Source organism: Varroa destructor, unplaced genomic scaffold, assembly GCF_002443255.2.
Source record: "Varroa destructor unplaced genomic scaffold, Vdes_3.0 BEIS01000002.1, whole genome shotgun sequence".
Lineage (NCBI taxonomy): Eukaryota > Metazoa > Arthropoda > Arachnida > Mesostigmata > Varroidae > Varroa > Varroa destructor.
Window position 1 is genome coordinate 2314551 of NW_019211455.1, and position 12536 is coordinate 2327086.

A 12536-nucleotide genomic window follows, 5' to 3' on the forward strand; every position below is an offset into this window, starting at 1 on the left:
TATATATATATATAATTTTTGTCATCAAATATAATCAAGCAGTACAAGTGATAAAAATGCCGACATCATTCTATACACAATATTATACTGCACTGTAAATTTTTTACATAACTCTAATATATAATAATAAATGTATAAAGTTACCAATTTATCTGCGAGATACTTTTATCAGCTATTCATTACTGAAACTTAAATAAGAAAATGTCAATGCTAGAATTAGTTGATGGTTTTCCAAATAGGATTAATGGTGCGTTTCAATAGTTAGTAAAAATAGAAAGAAGCGTTAGCTATCCGAAGCAATTCTATTTATCTTTAACGATAAATAAAAGTTGTGGTGTCTTGGGCCGAGACTATCAGTGTAATATGCGACATGTTGGAAGCAGACGGCCATTTCTACATCATTTATTCTTTACAGTGTCGTGTTTACATGTCTTCGACAGAGGTCGTGTTTAATATTGAAAGGATTAATAAAGTTAGTAAAGTTAAACATCGTCATGTAACGGAATCAAAAACCACTTTTACAAACAGGTTTACGTGAATATTAGCTATCGTTCCGATGTTCTCGTCCAGGCTATAGCGACCCTGAGTACATCTGTTTGCTTTGAAATAGTATTTAAATAAATTCCGGACCAGGTCCAAGCAAGCGGCACACAGTCCTACAGCATCGGACAGATACGTTAGCAGTGAAACTTGGTCTGCATAATCATTAACGTAAAAAAGTTTTTTGTTAGTTGGTTTTTGACATCCCACCCTGGTCACGCTTCGTAATGGGTTATACCACAATACTGCCTTTTTGGGTGATTTCAAGGGAAGCTTCAAAAGAAGCTTTCCTCGACTGAACACTATGGGCAAGTTTAATTGACGACGACATAAAATCAAGTATTTGTTGTTCTTTAGATTCCTTTTGATGACCGTTAGCTCTAGCAGACGATCCCGTTACGCCCCCTATTCATTTTGTGGCGCAATGAAATTGGAAGTGCTGCTGAAGGTGATGCTGAAACCGACATCTCTGTAAAACTTGAAATCCAATTCTAGAAACTGAAAAAAAAAACGATGAATTTTCGTTATAAGCGCATACATTAGATACGGCGAAAATAAAGACGCTTCTAACAAGATCCCGCTTATTTTTTAAGTTCAATATCGATATTTAAGTCGAAAGCCAACATAAAAATCGAACTTGAGCTGCTGTATATAGTACATCTTCCGAGTTGATACAGTTTCAGCCTGAACGAAATATTACATAGACTGATTTTTTTTTTTTTTGGGGGACGAACGGCTTGCCAGCTAAATTTGCCTCTCAAATATGCATAGTTGAATATTTCATTTGTACATTGTATTGTGTCGCAGAGTTATTTTCTCATATAGTATATTATCGCATAAATCTGTTTCATACGCATTTGTCGCAGACCATAGTGGTCGGTCGAGTTCTTCGAGCTCTCGGTGGGATGGATGTACGCTTTTCGTATGTAACGTAAAACACTCACCTCTCACGGATCATTTGCCCCACCCAGTCAAACGGGGGGAACTATCATCATTTGATTTTGTACTCTCATTACTAAATCGATAGCGAACGAGCTCCGGCGAAATAGAGAAAGACAACGCAAATATTTGGGAGAAGTAGCAGCTCATGACAGGTCAACGCGGCTGGAAAAATTTGTCTCAACCTTTTTCTACTCAGAATCAAATTATCATTACAATGAACTGAACCGGTTATTTGTATGATAAGAAGAAATTAATAGTCAGAGTCAACGGCACTGTACAAACGTTCCGCAGCTTCTACGAATTACCTTAGCTTAGGTTAGGTCAATTGCGCTTCCGCAGAGACCGCAAGCTGTCGATATTTGACAACGCCAAAAGCGGATTTTCGTTGCAAAAACAACAAACACTGTTGCAGTTTTTAACAACAGATAGGTCGTTAGAGTAACAGAACTGAAAAGTGGTCGAATTCTCTACTGTTTCTATTGAATTACTTCTAAAGTACTGAATTTTCATGAAGAATAAACTATCATTTTTCCACTGAAAATACGAAAAAACAAGGGTCATGCGTCGACATACTCAGGCTGCCTTACCTAGTCCACCATTGGCGTCAATGGATTTCATACCGAGCTCCTGCCCGGAAGGCAGTCACGGTTTGGAAAGGGCCGTCCGCTCGCGTTCTGGTAGCTACGAAAATACGCTCCAAATATTAGGCGATCGACGACATCGAGAATCACAATTTGTGGTCCGCGCTGCCGCCTTTCCTATGGACGGATGTCCTCAGATTCGCTGCATATCGAGCATGTTCGGCACAATATAAACCAGTACAATTCGATCTAAGCTCTTGCCGTGGCTTGTCCGTGGCTTATTTATGTTATCCGCCGTTCCTTCTGCCGCATAGGTATGAAGTCATCGGTATATATTGCAATATGGCCGCAGAACCCGAGCCGCGTCCGCTTACCTAGATTCTAAAAAAAAAAGGGACGATACCCTTGTCAACTGAACAAACGGTGCCTGGGAAGGAAGCTAACAGGGCTGGTGGAGGTTGGGAGGCTGATAATCGAGATGGATTAAAGTCACTTGAAGATTTTTCTCGTAAAAAATACAACTACAAGTAGTGGCATCTGGCAGTTTATCACTATTATTCAGCAATCGAACATTATCATTGACAGGGCTCTATCGTTTGGCAACTGAATTGGATTAGCAAAACGTGAATCGCGCCACATACCAAGGGAGACGCCGTTGTACAGCCATAACACAGAACGTAAGGTGAAAACCTGGTCGAGTCATAGCATTTACGTATATATCGAAAACAGTGAATACAGGGTAACAAACAAGCATGCAAAAAACGAAAATCACTCTTTTGATAATTTATTTAGTGGCGTTCTCAAAGTAAGACAGAGAGGTGTTACGAAGAGCTATGCTACAGGCAACCACCCGCAGCCATAGACCGTCCGATATATATCGGATAATAATACCTGTAGGAGGACTAATTATCTTCCGTCGTACGGCAAACCTGTGCAGGTATCATCTTGTTATGTGTAACAAACTTTGGCATGATTTGGAGAGTCGACGCTTGTTATCGCAACAGACAGGTGGATTTCGGCGACTGCCTTCAGTTTGTGCCTATTGCGGAAAGAAGCGCGAGAGAATCCGGAACACGACCGACTACGACAATGAGTCGATATTAATGGAAGCGGATACTGTTCCAACAACGCACAGAATAGAAGATAACTCTTGTTCCCTGTGCATGTAACAATGATAAAATGGACGATCGTGTTCTGTGTTGGTGAATAATTAAAAATTAATTATAGCCATTGTTGTATCTGCGCATGATCGTGCAGTGACTTACAAATGAATCGACGTTGCGGCGTTAGTTATAGCGTATCAGGGTACCATAATGCACGCGGTTTTCTGTGCTTGTGACCATTGCTTGAATAACTAAACTTATACTGGAGGATTTTGGGGACGAAGACTGGGTCAAACCCATTTCAAAAGCAAAACACACAACATGTTTGGCTACTGCGTAATTGCAGGTAGTATTTTGTTCGGTACAGGTTCTGTGTGGGTTTCATGTAATATTGTTACTATACCGTTGATAGAAGCCCAAGATCGTTTACAATCACGTGGTTTACTATCAGCTCGATGTTAGCAGAGGCAGCTTGATCTGCGTGACGCTTTAGCCTAGCTAGAAGAATCGAGTATCGAGAAGCTTTAAACACGAAATTATTTGTGAACAAGAAGCAGGATAGGGGTGTAAAAGTGTTACCCAAAACTTGAAGAACTACAACAGTCAAAAACACTTATTAACAGACATTTTAATTTAAAAGCACCCGTACTGATACATCGATGTCGAAACAATTAACCAACACTTTTAATTTGGAAAATTTATCATTAGTTAAATCAAAATCGATAAAAATATTTTTGTCTGAACTATCTCTGGTTTTTCTACACCAACGTCATTGTAGTTAATTGCTGATTTTGCAAGTGGCCAAAAGTAATGGCAGAAACAGAGTGGTTCTAATTACACGATACCCGTAGCTAATTATACGAAGCGAAATATCCGTATGAGACCGTGACAGAACGACAACAAGATCCTAGCGAATACAACTCAGGTGGCAAGCTTTTGAAAAAGCCATCTTGATCTTACAGTGCCTCCTCATTTTAGGCGTTCCCCCCGTACATAGTACGCGCCGCAATATCAGGTTGGCTGTAATCGTTGTAGCGATACAAACATCTGCTTCCGTGAGGAGTCTAACAGCTGTGGCTTGACAGCGTGTACGACCCCAGACAGCCATCGATATAATAATCACGCAGCACTATTAAAGAATACAGGGTCGTCTGCGGAAAGATGAACGTGGCGAGAAGGAAAAAAAGATAATTAGAAAGAGAGCTTATTCAGCTGAAAGATCTCACTGAGTTTTCTGCAAAACATGTTTCTTTTTTTTAGACGAGGCGTCGTGCTGCGTCGATGGGCGACTTTTCTCACTGTGGGCGTTCACGAAAGGGACCCAAAATGAAGTGCAGAAAATATTTTTCGCTCTCAATTGGCTTCGGTGAGAATGCAGCGGATCTACGCTGACCACATCGTCAATCGCAAGTAACAAGCCGGTAATCAAAAGTTGATTGTTGGCTAGGTTGGCTCTTTAGTTACTGCTGAGCACTGGGTAATTGCCCGATACCACAGTAGAAAGGCTCGCTCATATTTAAACTATTTCGTAACACGTGGTGAGACACAACGTAAGAGCAAATACAAATCATTTGTTTAGTATCTTTGTTATTCGGCTGGCCTACTATTGTAATTCAAGAACTGAAAAAAACATGTCGATCCAGTTAGATAGCTGCTAAAACAGTGTGTTTTTATAATATTCGTATAGTAATTTCAAAATGCCTAATATTAAACGGTCCTAGAAGGTTCACGTGTTGATGGAATCACTGCCGAAGCGCCAACCAATTACTTTATTTTGCCTAGGCCAACTCGTTGAAGGTCAACAGCTGTCGAAAGCCATTGTTCTGAAGTGTCAGCCGCTGTTCTGCTGCTAGAAGCCCGTTCATTACTCATTAAGTGTTTTATACGCTATGATAGGGTTCAGAAGTTCAGTAACTATTGCTGAGCTTCTGGACAAGGCTAACTAAATTAGGATGTCATTAACTCTTTCAATCGTAGAGATTTTTAGAGAGCAAACAAGCTCCAAGTCAATTGCAGGGGGGACACACGATGATGGAGATACTGGGGTAAGAAAATCGCAAGTTCGCATAGTGTGGATATACATGTATCGAATGAAACCTGAATAGAAATAGCAAGAATATATATTCTTTATAAGTTGAAATACAAGGTTTTGTAATCTATAGTATAAGCGATCGGTATGCTCATCCAGTTTTTAGCATTACACATAGATAGATCGCGGCTGAAGTCAACTATAGACCCCATTAGCAATAACAATAATGTCTGCCGCCCAATGTAGAACCAACTGGCGCCCGAATGATGAAAAAGGATAACAGTGACGATAGTTCTCCCATCATGTAATTATTATAAAGGCCGTCACGATCGACACCATAACACTCTGTTAGCGAAAGTAAAGAACGAAGTGCAACGTATGCCCGCTAAACATCCACTTCTGATCCTGGAAATTGACTCTACTAAATTTACAAGACCATCCAACGTTTTCAATTATTACCGCTATTACTATTGCCAGCCAGAAACAAAGCCAAGTGTGTCGATTCTGTAACATATGTACGGTGCCCTCTGCGCCTCAGCTGATCGGCTGGTTTCCATCGATAATCATTATGACAATCCTCAGCGTGTCAGCAGAACAGGCCTATACGTATGCCTATCAGGTTGAAACGAACCCTTCCATTCCTGCTATACGTTAATTGTTTGCCTACACTATTCAAACGGTTGGGAACACAGAAGACTAAACAGACTGTCATACTGTTTGCCTGAGCTCGTATTCTAGACCAATGTCTCGAACGAGCACATCATAAATAAAGTCAATCGTATCATCGTAATTATTATTAAAATAGTTGTCAAGTGTTTTTTTCTTCGTTTCATAAAAGGCTTCGTTTTTCGTCAAGACCATAGTCGAGAAAAGGATTAGGGAAGCCAGTTTGAATTCCTGTTTGCACCTTATTGGACCTAATGTCAACAGCAACATAAATACTTTTCCCAAACATGTGCTTTTCATTTGTCCTAAAATGCAAACCATTACGACACCTTTAAAGACAGCAGCTGGGATTCATCATGCGGTTGTTATTGAAGTGACCTCTATTGCTTTGCTTTGTCACTGTTCAGGAATCTTTCTTACTCATTTAGGTATTGAAGTTTAATTTTATTTTCTAATATCCCTGTAATTTCTCTATTTCCGTTTAATTTCCCTATTTTCTATAAATGTACTCATTGTATTGCGAAAAACGGACTGCCCAAATTTAAAACAGTTTTAGCAATCTATCTTGATTTATATAGTTCGATGGCAGATGTCGTGAGAGGTAATATAGCAGTCGAATGGCAACTCTACGATGGCAAGCTTGCCGTCCGCTGTACTAAAACGCGTTGAAAAACGCGTCAGACCTGCGTTTGTTCTTTAATTCCTATAGATTCGAGAGAGAAACTATCTATAGAGTTGTCCGTGTGGGACATGTCGAACAGAACGAAAAAAATCAGTAATGAAGCTCTGTTATTACATCATCAATGAACAGTGGACCGTTTTCTTTGCAATAACCGAACATTTGTTTCCGAGTAGATATTTAGGTAAAGGTTTGTTTGTGTGTACTTTTCTCTAATCATAGTCTGGCCATAGCTGTACCTAAGGACGAACATTCTTAACAGCTTTTGTTCCCTGCTAAACGACAGGCCGGGTTCGGCAATTTATCGAAAGAAGACGAACGAAGAAAATGCTTATTAAATAACAGTATAAGCGGAACAACTATAAAAAAAGATCTACCATCTAGAATAAATTGCGTCTGTCAACTTAAAGCGATAATCGAAGGCACAAACTTTAAATATATATAAGTTATGATAATTGTGTACTCAGCGGCAAGAGCTTAGTGTGCAACAAATCACGATCTATAATGACCCTATATATCGATATATCGAGATTTACTCTTATGATCGGAATGGCGAAAATACGTACCGGATAGAAAACGCTGAGCCTTCCTATGGCTGCTACTATAGTGCATTTTGTAAGTCTAATGACAACAACAACAATGCGACATATTTGTTTATGTATAAGGTCATAGATCATTGTAAGGAATATGGTTATGGCAAAGTTTCACGAGGCTGCCCTATATCGGTACGACCGTTTGGATCTGAAGAAGCCCGAAATTTCAGCGCCACCTCTACGCTAACCGTTGGATTGTTTATCACTTTCTATCACGGGTCACTCCCCCACGTTTTGATGTTGAGTGCTCTTGTGCATATTAGAACGATAATGTTTATTTTGCTTTATTGAGACCAATCGGATTCCATATACAGCTATCGGCCCGTTTTAACTGGCAAGAAATCGTGTACAGGTTGATCGAATGTTCAGTTCAACAAAGCTGCAATGCACCGCTCCAGACATAGAAAAATTGAAGCCTGCATTGAAGAAAAAGAGAACATCGCTTATTTAAGAAAGGGAAAGGTTTAGCAATTGAGATGAAAAATAGTTACATGAGTAAAATCCAGCAAGTGCCAAGATTTCAAAAATGAAAAGTCCAGCATCATCCTGTAGCTCCGCAATAGGTCCTTTTATATTTCGTACGTTTTCTCATAGTTTTTGCAGAGAGAAAAGATAATAGAGTAAACAACATCAGTGGAACTGAAAACATCTACGTTATCACCCTGTATACGCAATTACAATAAATCGAATGATTTTTATATATATATATATATATTTGACTGTTAAAAACGGCAAATTTTGACGTTGGTGACATGAAATACTATCCTTTATTCTTTGTACTTTTGTCTCGGCGCTTTGGTAACTTCTGGGCAGTCATTTATTTACCATTCACGTTTCCATATATAATTTGAATATCTATGACCCCTTGAAGTGAATCGATAGTGGAATATACTTGCCCACAAATTGCCTTCTTTGGAGCATAAAAGACCCAGCAACAACATGGACTTAGAATAAGCGGGCTAACGCCAACGTTGAATTTTCTTTTGCTTAATCCAGAAAGTAATTGATATATGACAATGATATCTAGCGTTATTATCAGGTAATCAAGCCGCGAGCTCTTAATTGCTATGCGAGAATCTAGAACGACTCGAAATAGTGAGCGGTATCGATTGTTTCATTTTTGGTAAGCATCTTATAGTAGCAAATGCCTCGATGTTCATTGAAAGTGTTACCATTACGTTACGCTCAAATTTACTTGACACTCCTACTAAACCCAGCCCCTATCCAGGACAATGTCATTTTCCTGTTCGATCCTCTTCGAGCAGCGGTATGAATTCAGCCTCCTTTGCGGTGACTATATTTTTCGAGCGGGCTTTTTGTTAATTAAAGTTTGCGAAATGGACAACTTACGAGAATGGAATACCCATTTTTTTTTACTAGTTTTTACACTCTCAGTATTTGGTTTACAATTATGCTACACGTTACGTCTGAAATGCCAATTTTGTTTAATAAAGCCCTTAAAATGGAAGCTTGGCTTTTGTGAAAAGCCTTTTCGACGATGATAATGGGTTGTTGTTCTTCGGGTCTCAATACGTGGTCTTCGACATTCTAACATTCATTCTTCAAACGTTTGCACCATTCACGTAACGTACTTTTGACTAAGCCCTTTTTATCTTCACCAATATTTGATGAATTGAACGTTGACTCTTCCTTCTTAACTCATATCTCCTAAAGTAATGCTAGGCGGTTTTCACTCACAAGAAGACCGGCGTATTTATTAACCATAATTCATGTGCTAGCGGCGCGTAGTTCAAAAGTTATTCCTTTCTAAACTTCGCTGGATTCGTTTGTATATATGAAAGAGATGCTAGTAAAATCTTCTGAAAGGAAAAAAAAATGTAAGTCATTGAATCTGTTGTGGTCGTAGGTAGGTAAGGCCAATTACCCTATCACATTCACCGCAGTGGTTCCAGCATCTCACTAGTGGCGAAGTATGAAAGATTCGTCGGAAGATCGTTGACCAACGATTACGATCGACACAACACAGTTAGACTATCTCTGCTGCTGACGTCTCCGTTTTTGAACGACCGCTTGACGAAGTGGTGAGTGCTTGTGAACTTTCCTATCAACTAACTGGCATTTGTCAACAGTGAAGGACACGCGCACTTCGGTTAGCGTCATATCTACACAGACTGCCAATCACGTGCCATCAAAATGGGCACGCGAACCTAGCGATTAGCTGATACAAACAAGTACAAGTACTGAAAACAAACATGGCAAGCATAATTAGGCAAAACGAATTAATCTAACTATTGAAAGCGTCAGTCAAGGATTTGTATAAAGGGCACAGTTGCAGTAGCGTACGTCTACCTATTTCTATCGATAGGGTAATGCTGCTTCAGCAACAAACCCGTAGGTGCGGCTGATCTATGTCAACAAAACTGTTGTAATACCGCTGCCCAGTGTATTCTTGTTGGAACACCATTATATATCATTTGAAGAATAATTTGATATTACCAATTCGCAAGAGAAATTAAATAAAGCCTTGTCAAAAAAGCACGAGGAGAAGAACGTTGAATACAATTTGCCCCTCGTCGTCGGCCTTCACATGAACATTAGACGACATAATTTGATTTTTCTATTTCAAAAGAAGGAAGAAAATATTCTACTTTTCATAGATGTGGCCTTTGATAACTTTGAAGTGAAATTAAGTACTCAAACAAAGTAATTAACATAAATAACAAGCGTAAAGGAAGCATATGCTGGCCTAACGACACGCACACCATAAACTGCATTCTGCTCGACGCGCAACGCGGTAATCAAGTCCTAAACACAAGCTCGTCGAGGCAATCTGCTTGAAAAGGTAGTTTCTCCAAAAGTGTATTCCACGCGAGTTATTTTATATAATACAATGTTCCTATACATACATCGTTTAAAATTTGTTTGTAAGATTCGATTCAGCCAGTCGTTATCAGAAAACGTTTTCCGCTGTAATATCGACGTTTCAGAACTACGAATAGCGGCGATTAGTGGCGATCGTGCGTTAACTGTATTTAGGATTCGTACCGCATGTATCTGTAGCATGATGTTTCGTCGTTTGCATAATCTAGATCCCAACGAAGGAAGGCTATAGTATGGTTCGATCTGAAACCTCTGTTGCAGTGCAAAGCCTACATATGCGATGCAAAATATTACTGGTGCCTACGGACTTGATCAACGCTCGCCGATTCAGCCCGTAGTTTAAAAAAAAAAACATAATCAAACATATATATATAAATACGATATACAATAGACTTACTTCCTCCGGGATCAATAGAATTTACGCACTCAAACGGTTTGTTGGGCGCAAAAAAGTTCTCTCATCCAATTATATTCACTATGACAATTATCCCCTATCATTGTTATATAGATTCAATGGTACAGGTATATTTTATCGATTACAAGATCGAAGTGGATATAGATAAACGATAAGCTATCTTATGTTTTTTATCCATACGTGAAAAAAATGCCCGCTTGAATGGATACCTCATCGATGTTTTAACTTTACTAAGTAAATTTAGTATCGAATTCAGACGCTACGGAGTTCTTTGCCACGTTTTCTACTCATATTTAGCAGTGCGCGTTACGCAGTTATGAGCAGAGTTACGGTACAGTTTCTTGAATTGAACGCGCACTTACTCGAAGTAAACAATAAACTTTAATCTAGTAGTGAAAGTTGAAATAGATATTCTTAGCTGAGCTTTTCTGCCTACACCGGGGCAAAGGCTATAAATACAATTTGAGGCCAGTCTAGCTGCGCTCAGTGTAACTATTTAACAAGGTCTAGGCGATTACGAGCTTGAACGCGCGCACCTCACGGCCTCTTCGGTAGTGGAGTATAAAAGACTGCAGAGCCGGAAGGCTATGGGATAATTCAGACCGAAGCTCGTCCAAAAACCGAAGAAAAAAAAGTATAGCTATCAAAAAAAAAAGTTTGCAGTGCATAATATTTTACGGAGCTTACCTAATTTGCTCGTTTATATTAAGTCACGTTTTCGATGAATGTCCATTTTTTTAGACTAATTCGTTCTCTGTTATCTGTAGGAATGGCAGGTCATTCACATCGGTTTTAAATACTTGTTCCGGCCGTGCGCCTCGTCTGTGATACCCAACCTAGACTATTCGATTTTAGCCTTCAGCCGCTGATGCTTTCTGTAGCTTTGCCAAGAATTCGAAGTACTACGAGACTTTCTACTTAGATATACCTTGCTATAATGCGTATACCTACACATTGCTGGGTAGCGCCATTGTGGAAACAGCAATTCGTCTTCGCCCGGCCCAAGTGGAACTAATTCGGATGACATGAACAAGCCAGATGAAAAATCCCCTCCGCACAAAAACGACTGACTAGCTAGAGCCCTATCGAACAGTTTAAGCTGCTGTCAATTCTACATCACACTTCCATATATACGTTTTCCACAAAAGCTGGCTGACGTGGCTTTCAAGGGAAACCTCCTGTTTATTATAATGCTGATTCTTTGACTTCTTCGGCAAGAGTATACCTACCTATACATGTTGCTGGCGCTAGCTGCGTTTGAAATGCGGTCTAATGTCTAATAGGTAGTTCCGCCCCTCACAGCAAATGTCGGAAAAGCCAGCAAACCGTGGAGTTTTGTCCATACGAATATTTCGCCTTTGACTCGTAACAGCAGTTAGATATTTTATGGTAGCCTATTTTTATAGGCATTAAAATTCAACTTCATTGGTTCACTGCCGTGTTGTACTTCCTGCTTAAATGGTAAATTGAAATGGGCGTTCGCAAAACAGTACTTTAATACGAAATCGCATAATTATTCACGACTCAAGGTAGGTCTAACTCTATTTGACTAACTGACAGAATAAAATGAAGTTCTCGAGAAGACGATGGGCGATGGTTGGAGACACGCTAAAAATACGCCGGCGTTTGAATTCCTTCTTTTTTCGTTATGTTGATCTATTGGACAAGCGAATTTCGGATAGACATCACCGTTATGAAAAACTACTCGCGCATTAGTGTGTGTAGCATGAATATTGATTTAAATCTCAAAAAGTTACTCATTCGAAGATATTTAATGATTGTAGTAGCGGGTCAAATGAAAAAAAAAAAAAAAAAGAAAAGTCAGTTAACAATTCGTTATGGTAGCATGTAACTAACGAGGTTCGCTGAGAAAAAACATGATTAAACAAATACTGCATGATCGTCGAATTCGGCTAATTTGACGGCGACTATGGGGTCCATGACTTTACTTGTGTGTACCTGCGCATTCGATGACTGATCCACACGACGAATAACTTCGAAAAGGGGCTTCTTTTGGCTGACGAACAGTTAACCTACACGACAGATATAGCAAAAATATAGCCGAACCAAGCACTTAATGCTCTATTTTCGAAATAGTGCACGATATCTAACTTTTACACTTTATTGCTTGTACAAATCCGAGAATC

General features: G+C 39.4%; 1 protein-coding gene across 2 annotated transcripts in view; it reads right to left on the reverse strand.

The window, feature by feature from the left end:
* Window positions 1–12536, reverse strand: part of Hil (peptidase hillarin) — a 73797-nt gene that overhangs the window by 37504 nt on the left and 23757 nt on the right. The gene's annotated exons all lie outside the window — the stretch shown is intronic.